Source organism: Rhyacophila brunnea, unplaced genomic scaffold (genome assembly GCF_057557595.1).
Source record: "Rhyacophila brunnea isolate RB1 unplaced genomic scaffold, BYU_Rbru_1.0 scaffold_122, whole genome shotgun sequence".
Lineage (NCBI taxonomy): Eukaryota > Metazoa > Arthropoda > Insecta > Trichoptera > Rhyacophilidae > Rhyacophila > Rhyacophila brunnea.
In genome coordinates, this window is record NW_028232777.1 from 369,612 (window position 1) to 387,654 (window position 18,043).

Consider the following 18,043-nt stretch of genomic DNA (forward strand, 5'->3'; position numbering starts at 1 on the left):
TACAAGTCTGAATTAATTGATGTTTCTTGGATTTAAATACATACAAAAACGTATAAATAATGTATTTTTAGCATGAAATATTTCTTACTTGGATATATAAAGTATAACTTTTTTTAAAGAGCATAAAAGTTATTTATGATAAAATAAAAAATTTAGAAGTATAATCAAAACCGAAACGTAAAATAAAAGATTGTTAATAACTTGAGCAGATTGTTATAATTTTCATGTTCTTTAATAATAATATAGTTATAATCTTTTTTTTTTCTACACTAAGCTTTTGTATTATATAAACGTAAAATATATGTAAATGTTTTTTAGTATATTTTTTCATGATAAAAGTATCCGCCTGTTTATTTAATAACAGAATACATTTTAATTAGTCTATTCTGTTGTTATTATAAACCTAAACATATATAAAAACATAGAAAACACGTAGTAAAAGCAAAATGTATATAAAGTTTTTCCATACCTTCTTTTGCTCTTTTTCTTCGCTTTTTTTATATAATGAAATATATCTTGCCTTAAAAAAATATACACAACTGCAATACTTGCATTACATCCCATATTTCTTTTTCGCGCTACAGAATACAAACATAAACGATAAATAACTGTCTATAAGAGTTATAATTATATAATATTTAAGATTCCATTATCTGTTTAAAAACGCAACGCAACATAGTTGATTATTATTGTATGTAGTCAAAAATTGATCTTTTTTTGTATTTTATATTTATAAAAACCTATAGAAAAGACTTAAAAGATGTAAAAATGTTCGATGTTTTGAACTAATATGGGAAATCAAAATAGTTTTATTAATATGTGATATTTATAATCCATGTTTTTTAGCGCTATTTGCATTCAAAGAAGTAATTCTTTATACTTGATTGTATTAGAAATATTTTGCATTTTAGCAGCGAAGAATGATTTGCTTTGCTAGTATTTTTTTTTTACAGTATATGACATTTTTAATGGTCTTCGTTGTGCTTCAGACAACAAAATAAGGTATCCGAATTACCATACCATAACAAATCTTCTTTTTTGATTAGCTTCTTTACCACAAGAAATTATATTAGTTAGAACTTCTTAGAAATTAAATTGCCATTATAGTAAAAATACACACAACTGCAAGTTCCCGAAACAATAATTGTCACAAAGCAATATACATTCAGAAAAGACAACATACAAAAAACTAGGGGAATAGATACAAATCTCATATTAATAACATACTAAACGTTTTAAATTTTTTTTTTCGTCTTTCTGTAGAATTTCGTGTATATTAAACAGTTTTATGTGATATCTAAGGTGAGCTGGCATTGATAAACTACAAAAAGGCGTAATTATTGCCATCTACCGTTATATACATTCATCACTATATTTAAATATCTAATATGGTTTTTTATAATAAATGACCCTATGACCATAATTTAAAACAAAAAAAACGTCATACGTACAGAGTAACCGAAGTATTTAATACAGCTTTAGATCTATATCGTAAGTTGTTATATCTTTGAGAATGTATAAAGGCATCATCTTATAAATACTGCCTCCGATTATATCTATTTTACATTTATTTGTCGTTTTGATAAATTTAAAGATGCAAGTAATATTTTTACGATACCACTTTCATGCGAAAAATGTTGTGTTATATATTGTATGTATTTAAATAGATTTCAATCTGTTTATACGATAAAATTGATGCTTTAAGTACGTAATTTTAATTTTATCTTAGCTTTCCAAAAATTTAATCTTTCGTTTGTTTTAAAATCTGTTATTAGTATTTTATATGTCGCAAAAGATAATTTAAATGCATGTCTTTTAATTTTCCTCTATAGTAATATAGTAAAACTCGCATAAGCGACAGCTCTTGTAAACCACTGATTTTTACACCACGGATATCGATTAATAAATTTTAAGTTTTACATTTTTTGATTTTATATACTCTGTCTTAATTTTAAGTATCAGAAATATGAAAACTGTTCTTTTATGTAGTCCTTTTGCTAATATTATTGAATAAATAAATAAATTCTATCAAAACAACAATACAATTTACCTTTTTTATTATCAAAAACGCAAGTATGTTATGTTGTCACGATTTTTTATCATTCACTAGTTTGGATAGAATTTTTACGGTGATTTCTGTAGAATAGAACAATTCATTATGTTTTACACGCCTTTAAATACAAGTTTATATCTTTATAAAAATATAAATATTAGTAGAAATATTTTTATAACTGTCTAAAACTAAAAATAGCATAAAAACCATGCTCGTACACTTAAAAAAAGACCATGAATATAATATAAGTATTATTTTTTATGTTTTCAATGTGATTATCAAAAGGCTTCATTGTCAGATAATGACATCAAAATTTAAATTCAATTTACATGCATGTCTATATTCTAGTACTTGAATCAGCGAGTAATTTGTTCCCTTGCATATTATTTTATATATTTTATAGAGTTGTACGCAATGAACAAAACACTATTTTATGATTTTGCTAGTATCTTTCGCAATCTTTCTGGTCTTAATCGACTTGAATATGCCAAGCAATCGGAATGTATGATATATTGTTTCTTTCGCATATAAATGAAAGATTTGATCTGCACAAATCAAAAAAAGCAGTTTGCAATAAAAACTCTGTTTTTTTTTCTTCTATAATCCTATATTCTGTTATTGTGCATCTTTCAATATTCTTATTATGCTCTATGTGTAACTGAATCCTTTATTATCACTTTATGTACGAATAAATATTTTTATGTGTAGTTTTTCTATGTCCTGAACATAGCGATATATATTCATATTTGCTTTATATACACTTTGATTACTTCGGTGTGTCTTGTTCACCGAATGCGTTAAATATTCGACGTATGCCGCTGAAATACGGTTTTTAAGTATCACCATCTATACTTAATATTTTCAGTGTTTTATATTTTTTCAAGAAAGCAGTATCTACATTACATCACATTTCTACATGCCGTTTATTGTAAATTTAGGGATATATACCATGTATTAAGTTTATACACATTGACTTGCATTTTAGTCATTATATCAAATCCATAAAATGACTATGATTGTTACTAAAAGATATAGATATGCTTCTAATATATCGAAAAAAATTTTCTTCTGCTACTTCGATTATATAAAAAAAATGCGAAAGTTGGATCGCGTTAAACGATAAGAAAAACAGGTTCTTCTTTTTTATGAGTATAAATATGCACTTTTATTATTTCATAATACTCATTCTTTATTTCAGAACCCTAAGCAACTTCTATTTTTTTCTAAAAGCAGAATTAAACTTAAACATACAATATAAGAAATTTGATGCGAGATTATTTATGAAAAATATAAACGTTATATACGCTTTAAAGCGTAAGATAATTATTTATATCACACCATGTTTCTTTATGTAGTATTCTATATTGTTATAGATATTCTATTCATGGGTTACAAAATCTCATGCATTAGGATCCAGCATGATTAAAAGATCTTATGTATATTCACATACTTAACCAAAATTTATATATAAGATTTCAAAATTTAGTTTAAAAACTTATTGCATAAATATCTTTTTGACCATTTTGACCAAAAATTTGCATATGTATCGCTTAGATTGTAAATGCGAGGTTTTATGTAAGCATAATATAGCATATTGTTAATCAACAAAACATAAATTCGAATTTACTAAAATGTATACCTATTCTTTGTTCTTTTAAACTTCCGTATTTTAACGCCAGTAAAATACCCTAATCATAAACAATTCTTTCTGTATCTAATGCTTTTTTTCTCCCCCCGGCTGTGAATTTCTAAAAATAACATATAATATATCTTAAGATGATCTACCATTATACAGGTTAGAGATGACATTCGCCAGTGGACAGTAAACCCGACAACTATTGCCTTGTAATGCTGTAGTAAATGCACTTTTTAGTTGACTTTCTTTATTTAAAAAACCCGATAAAAAGCCATCATCTATCTGATGTTTAATTAAGAATTTTGGTTTTAATATTATGGCATATAATAATTCAGTGTAAACTGATTTTTCTCTGTAAAAAGAACCTTTCAAAACTATCTTATGAAACCTTTGTCTAATGTTAAGGTATATGATATTTTTTTTTGCAATGAATTGCTTCACGTTACCATCTTTTTATTAGTTTCACAAAACATTGCAACATAAGTGGAGCTTTCACTTACGGCTTACCTTATGATAAATAGGATTGTTCAAGTCGTTCGCAAACTCTCTTATCTTATTTATTTATCACTTTTATATATAAAAAAAGATATTTAATTTTTCAGAAGAATAAATGAACGTTTAACAGTCATCATTCAATTATTGGATCTGTGAAAAGCCTAAGTATTTGCACAAAAAGTCACTTTAACCGAAAAGTTATAAATTGAAACATTTCTATAATAGAAAAAAAATAACATAAATATTTTTTATACATTCAAGTCAGCAAGTAGATTGTATAAGGAATAATTTACGTTACTGTGGAATCGAAAATATACAGTTTTAACGCAAAAACGCTACATAAGTATATAAAATCTATGATACAGAAAAAAAACACAAGAAAACTTGCAACACACGTAGTACAATCTAAAAATGCGTGTTAGGCCATAAAAAAGGTTTTTCAGCAAATTTCAAGGATAATGAATATGACAAGTAAGTACTTGTCTTGTATATAAGTTTATTGTGTATGTGTAAATAAACTCATTCCAAAAACTTTGTAAGCTTATAGACAATAAACACATAAAACATAAAAAAATCATTTCAGCTGTGATCATTATCAATAACTGCAATAATCTATAAAGTCAGAGATACAAGTCTGTTCGAATCATATAATTATTATTTTAAGTAGAATAAACTACATAATGTACAACATTCAGCTATAAATATAGTTTGAAGTTAAATAAGCTTGATATATATTCGTTATAGGTCGAATAACTAGAATCTACTTTTCATAATATAGTAAGAAAATATGCACTACAGCATTAAAAAAAAGCCGAAACGCAATTTATTATATTCCTGTCGTGTTCTGTGATATTCAAATCTACATGAAAGTCGGAGGACATATAAGTTCATGTGATTTAGATTTATTTAATGAAGATTAACAGAAACAGAAACTTTCATTATAAACAAGAGTAAATATTCTAAATTGAACACATTGTCAAAAACGTATAATATGAATCATTATTTTTTAGAATCTAAATTGTCATCTTTATACAAGTGTTATAACCTACAAGATGTCATATAACCTACAAGATGTCATATAATGTACAATTAAATGAGATTAATTTTATTTCCATATAAAAATTATAATAAGATATATTTGTTATCTATTTTTTATGCTATAATAAGAACTAGTAGATCATTCAATACTCTAATTACAAGGTATTTAAATTGAATAATTTAAACGAATTTAGAAAGATAATTAGGTCAAAATATAAACGAAAAAAAATACTACACGAAGTTAAGAAATAGCAAAAAGATGCTAACATATATTTATTACCTTTTAACCAGTAATAAAAACAATATTGTATATTTTGTCAATTTTTGTATTAGAATAATGTGAATAGACTCTAAGTATTATGCTTAAAAATACAAATTTTTTTTAAAGACGTTATATATAAATATGAATTTCACTTTGCTCTATAAGGAGCGGATATATTTTTGTTGCAAAAAAAAAATTCCAATAAACTAGTTTGCTTGCTTTTTTAACGTTGAAAATTATATTTAAGATGATTAAAAATGTTTTATAAGTATAATAATGGCAATTTGTTTTTTTTCTTTATATGATGTTTGACTTTACCTAACAAATCATTTTTCAACTTCCAAGCTTTCTGTTGGGTATGTATTTTTTTTTATAAGCAACAAATTCTGTCGTTTATATGTTCTATAGTGGTTATCTTATATAAGTTTATATCCAGAAAATAAACATCGATGCTTGTATTTTATTATTACCTTTTATGATCTTTTCCACTAGGGCAGCTTGTAATTTATGCATTTATAATGTAGAATAAAAATAGTAAATGTCGCAAACAACTATAATCAAGCCTCGTATGACTACTGCTAAGTTACTTATTGGAATTTAAATTTACAGCTTTAAACTATAATGTTCATATAGTGTGTGCTTTTAAGATATAAAGTTGTAAACGATATTAAAAGATATAAGATTTTAGCATGAGAAATTGAAAAGAAGACAATAAACAAAGTTTTTACTATGATCACAACTGTTTCTGCAATACATATTTATAAAAGAAAATGGGTATCTGAAAAACAAAATAAAAGCAATTATAGTTTAATGTGATGCAAATGACAATTTATCTCTAGTAAGTTTGACTTGGTGTGGTACTTCCCAAAACTGAACTACTAATACAGAACACATATTATAATGACTTATAGTTAGAATTTAAAGTCATAATCTAACCTTTTTATAACATTTTTATCACATTTTCAAAACCTTTTTACAACATTTTTATAACATTTTTATAACATTTTTATAACAGGGTAACACATAATATCCGTTATATTCTAGTAAAATTTTACGCTGTTTCTTAATATAGAAAAACGCAAAAAATTGATATTAAATATATTTTAGACACCATATTAAATATCTGTATGCACACATATATTTAATTATTGAACTTTCATATAAATTAGATGTATCTGTAGACCAAAATTGGCAAAAACTACATGTTTACATGTATACCGCTGTTAAACAGCGAAGATTAATATTAATATATATTTTTGCAGATTTTACTAGTATAGTTTTCACGACTACACATTCAATGAAAAGTTTTCTATATTACATTGTTTCGATTACATTTGTATATATTATCGTTATGATAATATGATTAAATAATTTATATCTTTATCTTTCTTTCTTTATGCACGTTATCTATTCATAATATATGTTTCAAAAAATTGTAATCTTACTTTAAATTGTACAAAAAAATTTTATGTCTATGTAGATAGTATATTATATGTGCATAGACCAAGTCTCTTCATCTGCAACCAAAATATAAAAATTAATTATTATCTTATATCAGATAAGTTTGCATTGCCTTATCTAATACATAGATATTATCTAAGCTTATATACATTTCTTTACGCGTATTCGCCGATTAGGAACCTTATACATCCACTTGATACATTTTAGACACCTTTCCTTGATTGTTCAAAATTTAATGCTGTAATATTGTATAATAGCAAGAATTAGGTGTCAGTCTAATGTATTAGCTAATATTTTTGTTATTACTCTTATATAGCGTATGAAATTTTTAACATATTTTACATGGAATTTTCAGTCCAGCCTAATAAAAATCATTACGTATGGTTTTTTTATTTTATAGAATAAACAATCAATATTTCATGATTTCAATCTAACAATTTATAATATTTAAAACTTCTGTGAAGTTTTCAAGGCTAACGATACCTATTTCAAGTAACATATTAGAATCAATTTTCAGGGTAAAAATAAATCCGTAATTTTGTATTTTTTGGTCTGTTTTTTCTATTAACATGTGATATTTCAGAATTTCTATTGCCGCAAATCTTTTCATAAAGATGTGTTCTATTCTTTTTGGTTTTAATAAAGTTGTATCGTCCTGATAAGGAAAAATATAGGAATCTTACATATAATTGTTTCTATGTGTGAAATATGTCTTAGCATTTTTTTGCATCTCGTTGCAAGGTTATTAGTAGTTTACATGGCTTTTATATAATTTGATTAATTTTTCATACCACAAAACACACCTTTGTCAATAAAATAATGATTTTCCTTATTAGCTTTTTTTAAAATTATCTTCTTTTTTTCATCTTAATAATTGAACAATATGAACGATATAATGATAGGTGGCTATGGAGTGTGAATTATATTGGTTTATGATAATTATAAACTTAAAGACTTTACTGTAGCTTTTACTCAAGTAAATTTCTAATTTACAAATTAAAATGTTAAAAAAGACTAAATATTTTATATTTTGTGAGATTTTATAACTGTTTTCTAAAGTTTAGATATTGCAGATATCTAAGGTGAACTATTTTTACTATCAAAATGCAAATTTTCTGCAGCTAGATCATCTAGATAGGCTAGTAATATATGATTTCATAGTCACATTGCTTTTAATCGGTTTAGTATAATCTTTATGCATTACTAGAATGTAATTGAATGCTAAGCATCTACTAAATATCTCATATCTTATCATTTGTTATATGTATTTAACAATTTATAATTTAAATACACCTAGAAAGTATTCAAACTAGTATAGTTGCATGTTCTTATATAGCTATAAATAAGTTTATGCATTATGTTTTGTCTTACGTTTTTTATATTGATTTGGATTTTTTTAAATTATGTCATATAATTGAGTTTTTCATATACAATACTATTTTTAAATTCTCTAAGATAATTAAAGCTGCCAGGCTTACAAAAAAATGTTGCTACATCACGGATATTTTGTTCTTAGTAAAAGATATATATTTGTCTATTAATACCTACAAGATAAATAAATATATACGTTATCTTAGTATGACATATTGTGTTTAATCTCATTTAAATTGAAATTAATGTCACTTATGATGAATAGATAATTTGTTGTATTTACTTATGTCGGATGTTACGCTTGTTGCAGAAAAGCGTTTATTTGATTTTCTGCGTATTTGATCCATTCGCAATTCATTGGTAAAGTGTTAGAATGACACCTTGTTTTTTTTTTAAATCCATTCTATATAAAATGCTTTCTTTCCCATCTAACTATAAGTAAAACCTCATCAGCTCTAATATATAAAAATTCGTGATTAATTTAGGAGGTGGAAGTTAATCTTACTTTTTCATTTTTTTTTTCTGTATAAGAGACTAAAGCCTCAATTCATGCAATCCGCAATAATAATAGGTTTTTCTCATGTACTTTATGCATCAAAAAATATATAAAAGCAGGTTATTTTGCTTTTCGAACGCCTACGTATTTATTCTGGTTTTCCGCAAGTGTAACTCTTTATTAATACTTTTATAGAATCTATAGTGTTATTGAATACGTTCATTTCTCTATAAATTAGACATAGTACTAGAAGTTTTTCTTTATCAATATCATTTGGCATTTATATTATTCACAAGAATAAGTTTTTCTTCCAGACTTCTATTAGTCAAAAATTATATGTGTGAAATCTGGGATATATATTTAAAAAGATCATTTCTCTTTTAGCTATAAAATTGTATATCTCACAATTTTTACAACAGCTTTCTATTTCGGAGTTGATTTTTATATGTTATCATATTCAATCTTTGTAATTAAGTCTATTTTTTATGTTTTAAGATTGACTAGATGTGGTATAATCATTATTTTTGATCACTTTATAAGTAATTTTGTGTTCCATTAGTCAACATTAATATTAAAATGTTTTTTATTTGTTTATTTGATATTATTTTTGTTGAGATCTTGTTTTCAGACCATAATGTATAAGGAAAGTCTCCTAATACGCACAAAGCAGACATTTATCTATATAATTCATATTTCTTTATACTGGTCTCTAATTTTCTTTTTTTCTTATTTATATTCATATACAAACTCTAATAGTGCCTAGATTTCATTTAAGAATAAAAAAGTATTCATTACGCGCGTATTTCTCATAAAATCATATACTATTTCGATTCGCTACAACTGCTTAAATCTTTGTAAAATACCATTAAATCACGTATTATTAGGTAAGCCAGAATTTTCGTATTTTATAAAATATTGATGTTGTCATGGTAATGTTTTGACGTGAAGCGTTTGTAGGTCTGTTGTGTATTTTACGCAAGAGTGCAAAATTAGACAAATTTTTATGATTTTAGGTGAATGTAAAATTCTTTTTTGACTTATTGATAATTTATAAAAAATTAAAACTAACTTTGTAGATGTAATTTTTTTTCCCTTACAAGATAAGCGATGTAAGGCTGTTCAAGACTAATATATTAAAAATCAAATATTCTTCTACACTAGTCAAATCTTCTTTTAAATCAATATAAAATGAAATGGGTAACTCAATATTGTTCTTTCGGCATTTTTGACGTTTTCGGCATCAAATCGTTCAACAACAAACTTCTATCTATTTTGATACATATAAATTTATATTGCACATTAATGTTTCCTTACATTGAAAATATTAATACAATGCTTTATTTTTACATTTTTGGTGTTTCATTCATCTTAAGCGTGGCATACGGTGTGTGCGTAATAGATGATGTTTATTTATTTATGATCAAAAACTATAAAAAATATAATAAACAATCTATAAAGCTTTTTTTGCAATTAATAAAGTATTTTTAAAAAGTCAGAAACAGATGTATGATTTAGCATAATTATTATAAGACCTATAATATTTGCCGTCTGCAAACATGCGCGTTTTTTTGAATGTTATATTATTTAGATTAAATTTGCATTTATTATGATAATTTGCATTATAAACGCAAAACTAGTAAGATAAAATCTTTTATAATGATTTAGATCTTTTTATAGATGTAGAATAGATAAATTTTGACAACATAAGTCATTTTGTAACAAAAAAAAATTCATCAAATAAAATAAGCGTCATGAAATTATAATATATGTAGATACGTATTAGATTATTATTATATATGTAGAGAAGAAATAAAAGCCGAGCAAATTTCCATTTCTTTTCCTACACAATTTTATCAGCACAAAAAGGCATTATACACTTTGAAACAATATAAATACAATCCAATATAGTAACTATTTGTATATTGAATATATTAATAAATATTGCAAAGTTATATTTACGTAGTCCAATCATTAATTTTTTATAGAATACGGCATAAAAATTATATATATATATAAAAAAATTTAAGATTTTATTTGCAAATTGCAAAACAAATAAAGATTGAATGTATAATCATATAAAAACAGCTAATAAAGTTACGCAAAATATAGTGAATATATAATATATAGTTAAAAGCATAATAAATCATGGTAAAGGTATATGAAAATTGTATTCAACACATGAATTTTTCTTTCTATTTTTTATATTTATTAGTGCTAGAAATAGATAACTTATTGTACAAAATAAGAGTTTTTGACAGTGGTTTTTAATTTTGTAACTTAAGAAAATGCAGAAAAATTGGATATAATTCAGGAATCTATCATACGCGTTTAAATATGCATTTTTATTATTTGTTTATCAGAAATAATTCATAAAATTATATTTATATATTTATATATTTATACACATAAACATAATATATATATTATATAATAAATGTTACGCTCATCATAATTCTGTTAAAAAAAGACAAAAACATTGACTCTACAAAAGAAAAATGTTATATAAGAAAAAAGACATTTATGCATAATCTAAATATTCATTTGCTATCAATACTGCCTGATCGCTATAGTAAAAAATTCTTTGTTATCTTAGTATATAAAAAATACTTAATTTCATACACTATTTTGCATTTCGTTGCTTGCCTACATTAAACTCAATTTACATCATACTTAGGTAGTATTTGAAATATAAAAATCTTTTTTTCTTGTAGGTAACTAGATAAGATAACACCATTACTTAAATTCAAATTTTTTTAGTATGTATTATATTAAGTTTTTTATCTACCTGATATAGTATTCTTTTGCTTTTATATCTATTATAACATTAGAGTACGTAAATTACTTATAAATCAATTTATTCTAGTGGATATATTTTTTTTGAATTTTTAATAATGTTTTTTTGTGACTCTAAAATAGATTTCTTAGTTATTAAAAGCATACATTCATTGTCAACATATATAATGATATTTGCTTTGTTTGTAGAAACAATGTGAGAACTTAATTTATAAATTTTTATTCTGCTACTCGTGTGTGCCACATGAATGATGTTTTATTTTTTTTTGTTCACAATTTTTAATCAAGATAAATTCGTATCCTGTGAAAAAAAAAATCTACTGATAACACTAAAAAGCATAAAAATAGTAGTTAAATATCTTTTTGATGCTTTTTACAGGCTCAAAATATGTAAGAAATATCCTTGTATTAAATTTTTCGTTTTTGATACATTTTTATGGAAAGTTTTTATTGTTATTATAATTTAAAAAAATTATCATTATATTGTATTTTTAAATTTGATTATGTGTTAAAATCTTTTTTGAATAATAAGTAAGCTATTTTTTTATATGCAAAGTTTAATAATGGTTGTATATAATAACTATATTTACGCATCACAAAATAAAAATTTTTTCGGTATACAAAACGCAAACAATATATGATACATATTAGAAATTACGATATTTTACAATATAAATCCATTTAATACATTTTGCTTTTTTTGACCGTTAATTAGTTATATACAATAAATCGAATTATTATGGAGAAATAAACTACCATTTCAATATATGATATAGTTTTTTATTCCTACCAGATTCTTTATTTTTCTTTAATAAGAATAATCTTGAACAAAAAAAACTGTTTTTATAAACATCAAAACTATCGCCGTAGCACACAGTCCAAGATCATTTTTATATATACAATATAACGCACATATTTTCCTTGGAAATTTTAAAAAAGTAAAGCATTTATAACAATATATGCAGAAAAAGTAGTTTAGATAATCGAAACGCAGTAATTATATCTGAAGCCTGAAATATCAAGAATAGAGAATTCATATAATATATTATATACTTAAAAAATTTTAATTCAGATAAAAATATTTAACATCAGTAGAATTCATTTATCTTGTAATAATTATTACCTATTATACAATGATATATCCACTATCAAAAAAGGAAAATATATGGTTTTTATTGGATTTTTTTCAAAGGTAATCATAAATCCGAAGCTTTTATTTGCAATATTTAATATTCAAACACCATTTTTTTTGATCTCCTGATTGCAAATTTATATTTTTATATATAATTTTGTTTATATTTAGATGTATTTGTAAAATATGAAAAGTCTTTTCTATCCCCATAACGATCAATATAAACGATACATAAATTCATACATAATGTATACTTGTGCATATTACGCGAAATATACAAAATCTAACAGTTTTATTTTCATATATCATCTATTTAAGAAAAAATGAATAAAATATGCCTGCATAACTCTTTTTTAGTAGAAACATTAGAAAACAAAATTTTTTTTACTTGCACAAAAAAATTATTCTAGACTTCTTTTATTATAAATTTGTATTATAAAATTCTTTCAAAAATATAAAAAACTCAATAGGCGATACGATATGTATGCGAAGACAACGTTTTAGAAATTATTCATCTTCTTAGAATATTTTTTTCGTGTTTTTATTTTTTTACCTTTCTGTTAAAATTTGAAGAACTAGTAGTTTTTAGTAACCAAAAAAATATATAACTCTATAAATAGCTTGAATTCTTTTTTTTGTGCTTATATAATTAGCATACATGAGCTTATTTTGCGAACGATGTTTACACGTTATTATATGGCAAATGATTACGAAAATTGTGTATCGATACTATGAGATAAGCCCATATATGTAAATTATCAATTGATAAAAAAAAAACGAAGATTTTTTCTCGTATATATTTTTTTTCTATTATAATCATTTTGTATGAATGAATATTATTAATATTGTAGTTAATACTGATAGCAAAAGTCAAGCGTGCAAAATATTAACATATTTATAAATATATAGAGATAAATAGACGTGAATTAAATATATCATTTAATTTTCTATATTAGATATTGACAAATTTATTGCTTTCAAAATAAATCTTACAAAAATAATATCTTGAAAGGACCCAAAATCAACTCATTTATAGCAATTTTATTCAATATACATATAATTTAGAAGAAAAAAAGCTTCTTGTGAATTTATTTTATCTAATACAATGTGACATGCGTTCTTTTTTTTGTAGTACGTTTCTAAATCTTAATGCGATTAGGTAAATATTAGTTAGTTATGTATAGATAAATAAAATTCGAATTTCTGTAGATTTTAGTCCAAATGCGAATTTTTTTCGTAAGGACTCCAAATTATTGATATTTATTTCAAATAGATTTTTTCCTCCAGAATGCCACTGTATTTCGAATAACGGATAGTTTTAAAAATAAAGTGACATGTGTATATGATTAAATATAAGAAGCATCGTGAAAAAAAATTGAAATGACAGTTGATATAACTATTTTAGAAATTCTATCATTTGTGCTATTTTAGTATTGACATGAAACTAGCCTAATGAGTTTTATTGTATATTATAATTTATAGACGAATAATCAGTGTGCTAAAATACGAATGATACACATGGCTTCTATATTTAACTTATTTGCTATTTTCTATTATTTATAAGATCAATCTAAAGAATATGTGTAAATTTTAATACAAGCTTACATTAAATATCGACCATTTAAATTTAATTGTTTAAATCTAATTTATAGAATTATCGGTTTAATATTTAGGAGTAAATTTACATTCATACAATTAATATTTACTATTGATAAGTATGATCACATTTGATTACAAAAATATAATATACTACCATAATTTTATAAAAAATAAATGTGCACACTATCACATTTTTATATCATCATTTTTATTTTACAAAACATAACGCCAATAATTCATTATAAAAAAATACAAAAAAAAAGTCACGTTTACGTTTATAGTGAGGTCTGTATAGTATAACTTCGTAAATATTGTATATAAAGAAAAAATCACAAAAGATGACATAAACTTCTTGAAGTTTATAGTACGAAGAACTTTACATTCCTAAACAAAACATTGAAAACTCATGTAAAAAAATTAAATTTCTTACATTTTTATATTTGGATATATAGAAGCAAACAGCATTCATTATATATTGTAAACTTCAGTGCTTAATTTAGTCAAGTAGTACTGCACAATGTATAAAAATATATAATAAATAAAAAGTTAGCTATCAAAAACGTATTCGATAACCATGCTTACAGATATTTTTCGTATATAACTTGTACAATAGTTATCAGTATCTTACTTTATGAATGTTTGCTTTTCCGTTTAATAAAAATATGTAAAAGGATTTTTTTAAGGTTTTATATTACTACAAGAGCAACTTATTAAGTGAGATATTATCAATAAGAGCTATTCTCTCTACTACTTTTATATTTTTTTATTTTTTTTCTGAACGTATTAGAAGGAAATATTTTATAAAGAATCAAAAAATATAAATACAAATATCTATAAAAAATCACTTTCTTATGTGTTTTGATATTTTAAAACTTACTCTAAATTTTAAATTCGATTGTTATATTTTATGCTGTATATATAAGATTTTACAAGTCTACAATTATATTATATCGTAACGCTTAGTTTGTACACTTATAAATATGCCTTAAATAAATATTTAGAAATATTATTATGGCTTAAGTATGAAATCGCAATTTAAGCTATATATGATATATGTAGATAAAAGATTTTTCATGCATTAATGGAATAATTTTATTTTAGTTTATTGTACCAAATTGCTATATTTAACAAACTGTTATCATAGAATGTTAGTTATATGTGAAATTATAACTTATGTTTTCTATAAGTGTTACAATATCTATTTTGAATCTGAAATCTTGAATAAATCAAGTTATAAACATAAATCACATCTTAAAAAAGTTTTTACATAGTATATATAGTTAAACATTGTTATTTTTAGTCTTTTTGCCGACAAGAACAAATATAAAGTCTTTATATTTTACATTACAACACCAAAATGTAATCCAAATATAGTTTTAAGCAAAAACATAATATATACTATTGATACGTAAGTTTTAACGCAATGTATATGATTCAAACAAATCAAATTTCTTTAGAAATCATTGTGTATTAAAGCAATATACAAAAAAATTTACAAACATACAGTATTAGAATTACTAAGATTTTTTTTTATAATTATGCGAAAAGCGCATTTTATTATCTATAAAATAGTATACTTTCTATAGAAAAGATAAAATATTTTCATCGTCATATGTAATATATGATCTTAACAATATGACATATTACAATTTAATATATAACTCAAAAAAATATTGTTTTGTGTAAACAGCGTACATTTTTTTTTGTAGAAACTCTTTTGCGTTATGGATAAAAAATTCTTTAAAATGCTGTTTTGCGCAAGCAATTTTTAACATCAAGCAATATTGTTATTGTTTTGATCAGGGAAAAAAAGCCTTTTTTACATATGGGTTCCTCAAAAATATTATTAAATATATTTTGACATTTTTTTTTATATAAAGCAATATTTGTGACATCAAATAATGCAATTTTAACGAAAAAGAAGTGCTGATTTTTTATTCTTTGAGCAATTTGCGTTTAGATAATCGATTTGCAATTTGTATATTGTAATAGAATAATTTTCCCCGTTTATGATCATTTTATAGAGCTTAACTATATATATGTAATGAATTCTTTGGTGCATTAAATTCTTTTATAATTTTTTTATATATTAAATCACATTTTTAAATGATGGTTTCGGATATTGTATCTGTACATCAATCATGATTTTTTTGCTAAGACCAAATTGAATGTTTTTAAACTAACAAGTAAATTATATGTGAAAAATATAGATGATGACAAAGGAAAAATTGAACAACATTTTTTTTTTAAAATAGAAAAAAATTAAGGATTAACAAGCATAACCATTTAGGCAAATATGCATAAATTTTATAGTTCTAAAATATCTTTTACATTGTATCATACATTTAAAAATATAATTGTTACTTTTTTTTTGAGTGTAGAATGTCATTATATTGAAAAAATAATTTACTCTAGTGATAAAGAACATAAAAAATATCTATATTTGTAAAAGAAATATTATCTTTATTTTGCTATAAATGCTATATTTAGTTGACATTTTTATTTAATTTATCTTCATAAATGTTTTAGTGTGTAATGTATGCATAATATATATATCTAAAGCAATTATATTACGTTTTACATTCAAACTTCTTTTCGATTATATGAGATATCGATATAACGTTATAAAATATTTTTCATATTTTATATATTTTTCATATTTTTTTTTGTAAAATATAAATTATAAAAATACTGAGAATTGTAACTTATATAATAAATTGCTCATAACAAATTGTATGCTTAATGTATCGTACTAAGCAATTATATTAAGTATATTATCAAATAAACTATCATGAGCACAATAAATTATAATATATAAAATAAAGAATTATTTTCGTTGAAAAAATGTCTAGAACAGTCCAAATATTATTTTATGTAGATATAAAAACCATAAATATATGTTTTGATGGTTCTCGAATTTGCATATGTTCATTTACGTGTGTGTTAAAAAGATTTGCTTATTTATGTTTTTTACAGTTTAAAATGGTTATAGTAAAATAAATGTAAATAACTTGTATTTCTAACGTGTAAAAAATGCATATATGCAGTTTAATCTGGCTCAAATAGATATCGTTTTTATAATAACATATTATCTGCGTTTTTTAAATTAAAATTTACGCCTTATTTTTTATTTTAGAGTCATAATACAAAATAACTGTAGTAAGGTTTGATGCCAAAATCAAGAACAAAATAGATATAAGTTTTGACTTAATACATTCTTTTAACCAAAGAGAGTAGAAATTTTTAGTAATAAAATATTAGTATATATAGCATATATCTTTATTCATACGCATGCCTTTAGAAAATGTGATTTTGCTCAAAAAATATAAAAAACGAAAACATACGATTACTTGATGTATTTACTGATTTTAAAAAAAAGTCTAAATATGTGAAAATTATTTTCTCTAAAAATCTAAAATATTTGAAGTTCGTAAATTATCTTCCAATATGTAAATAAAAATTTATTCATTTATGTTATATTGTATTAGAAGAATATGATAATCGAACTAATGTTTATTATAATAAAAACCTTTATAACATTATAATAGCATATAATGCAACGGTTTTTGATATAAAAATTTATAATCTATAGTAAAAAACACGTAGTTATGCGCCAAAATAAGTAAAAAATATAGAAAATGTAAAAGAATATAAGCAGCGATATAATAGATGTGATATCGTCGTTTTTATTATTTTTATATTAGAAA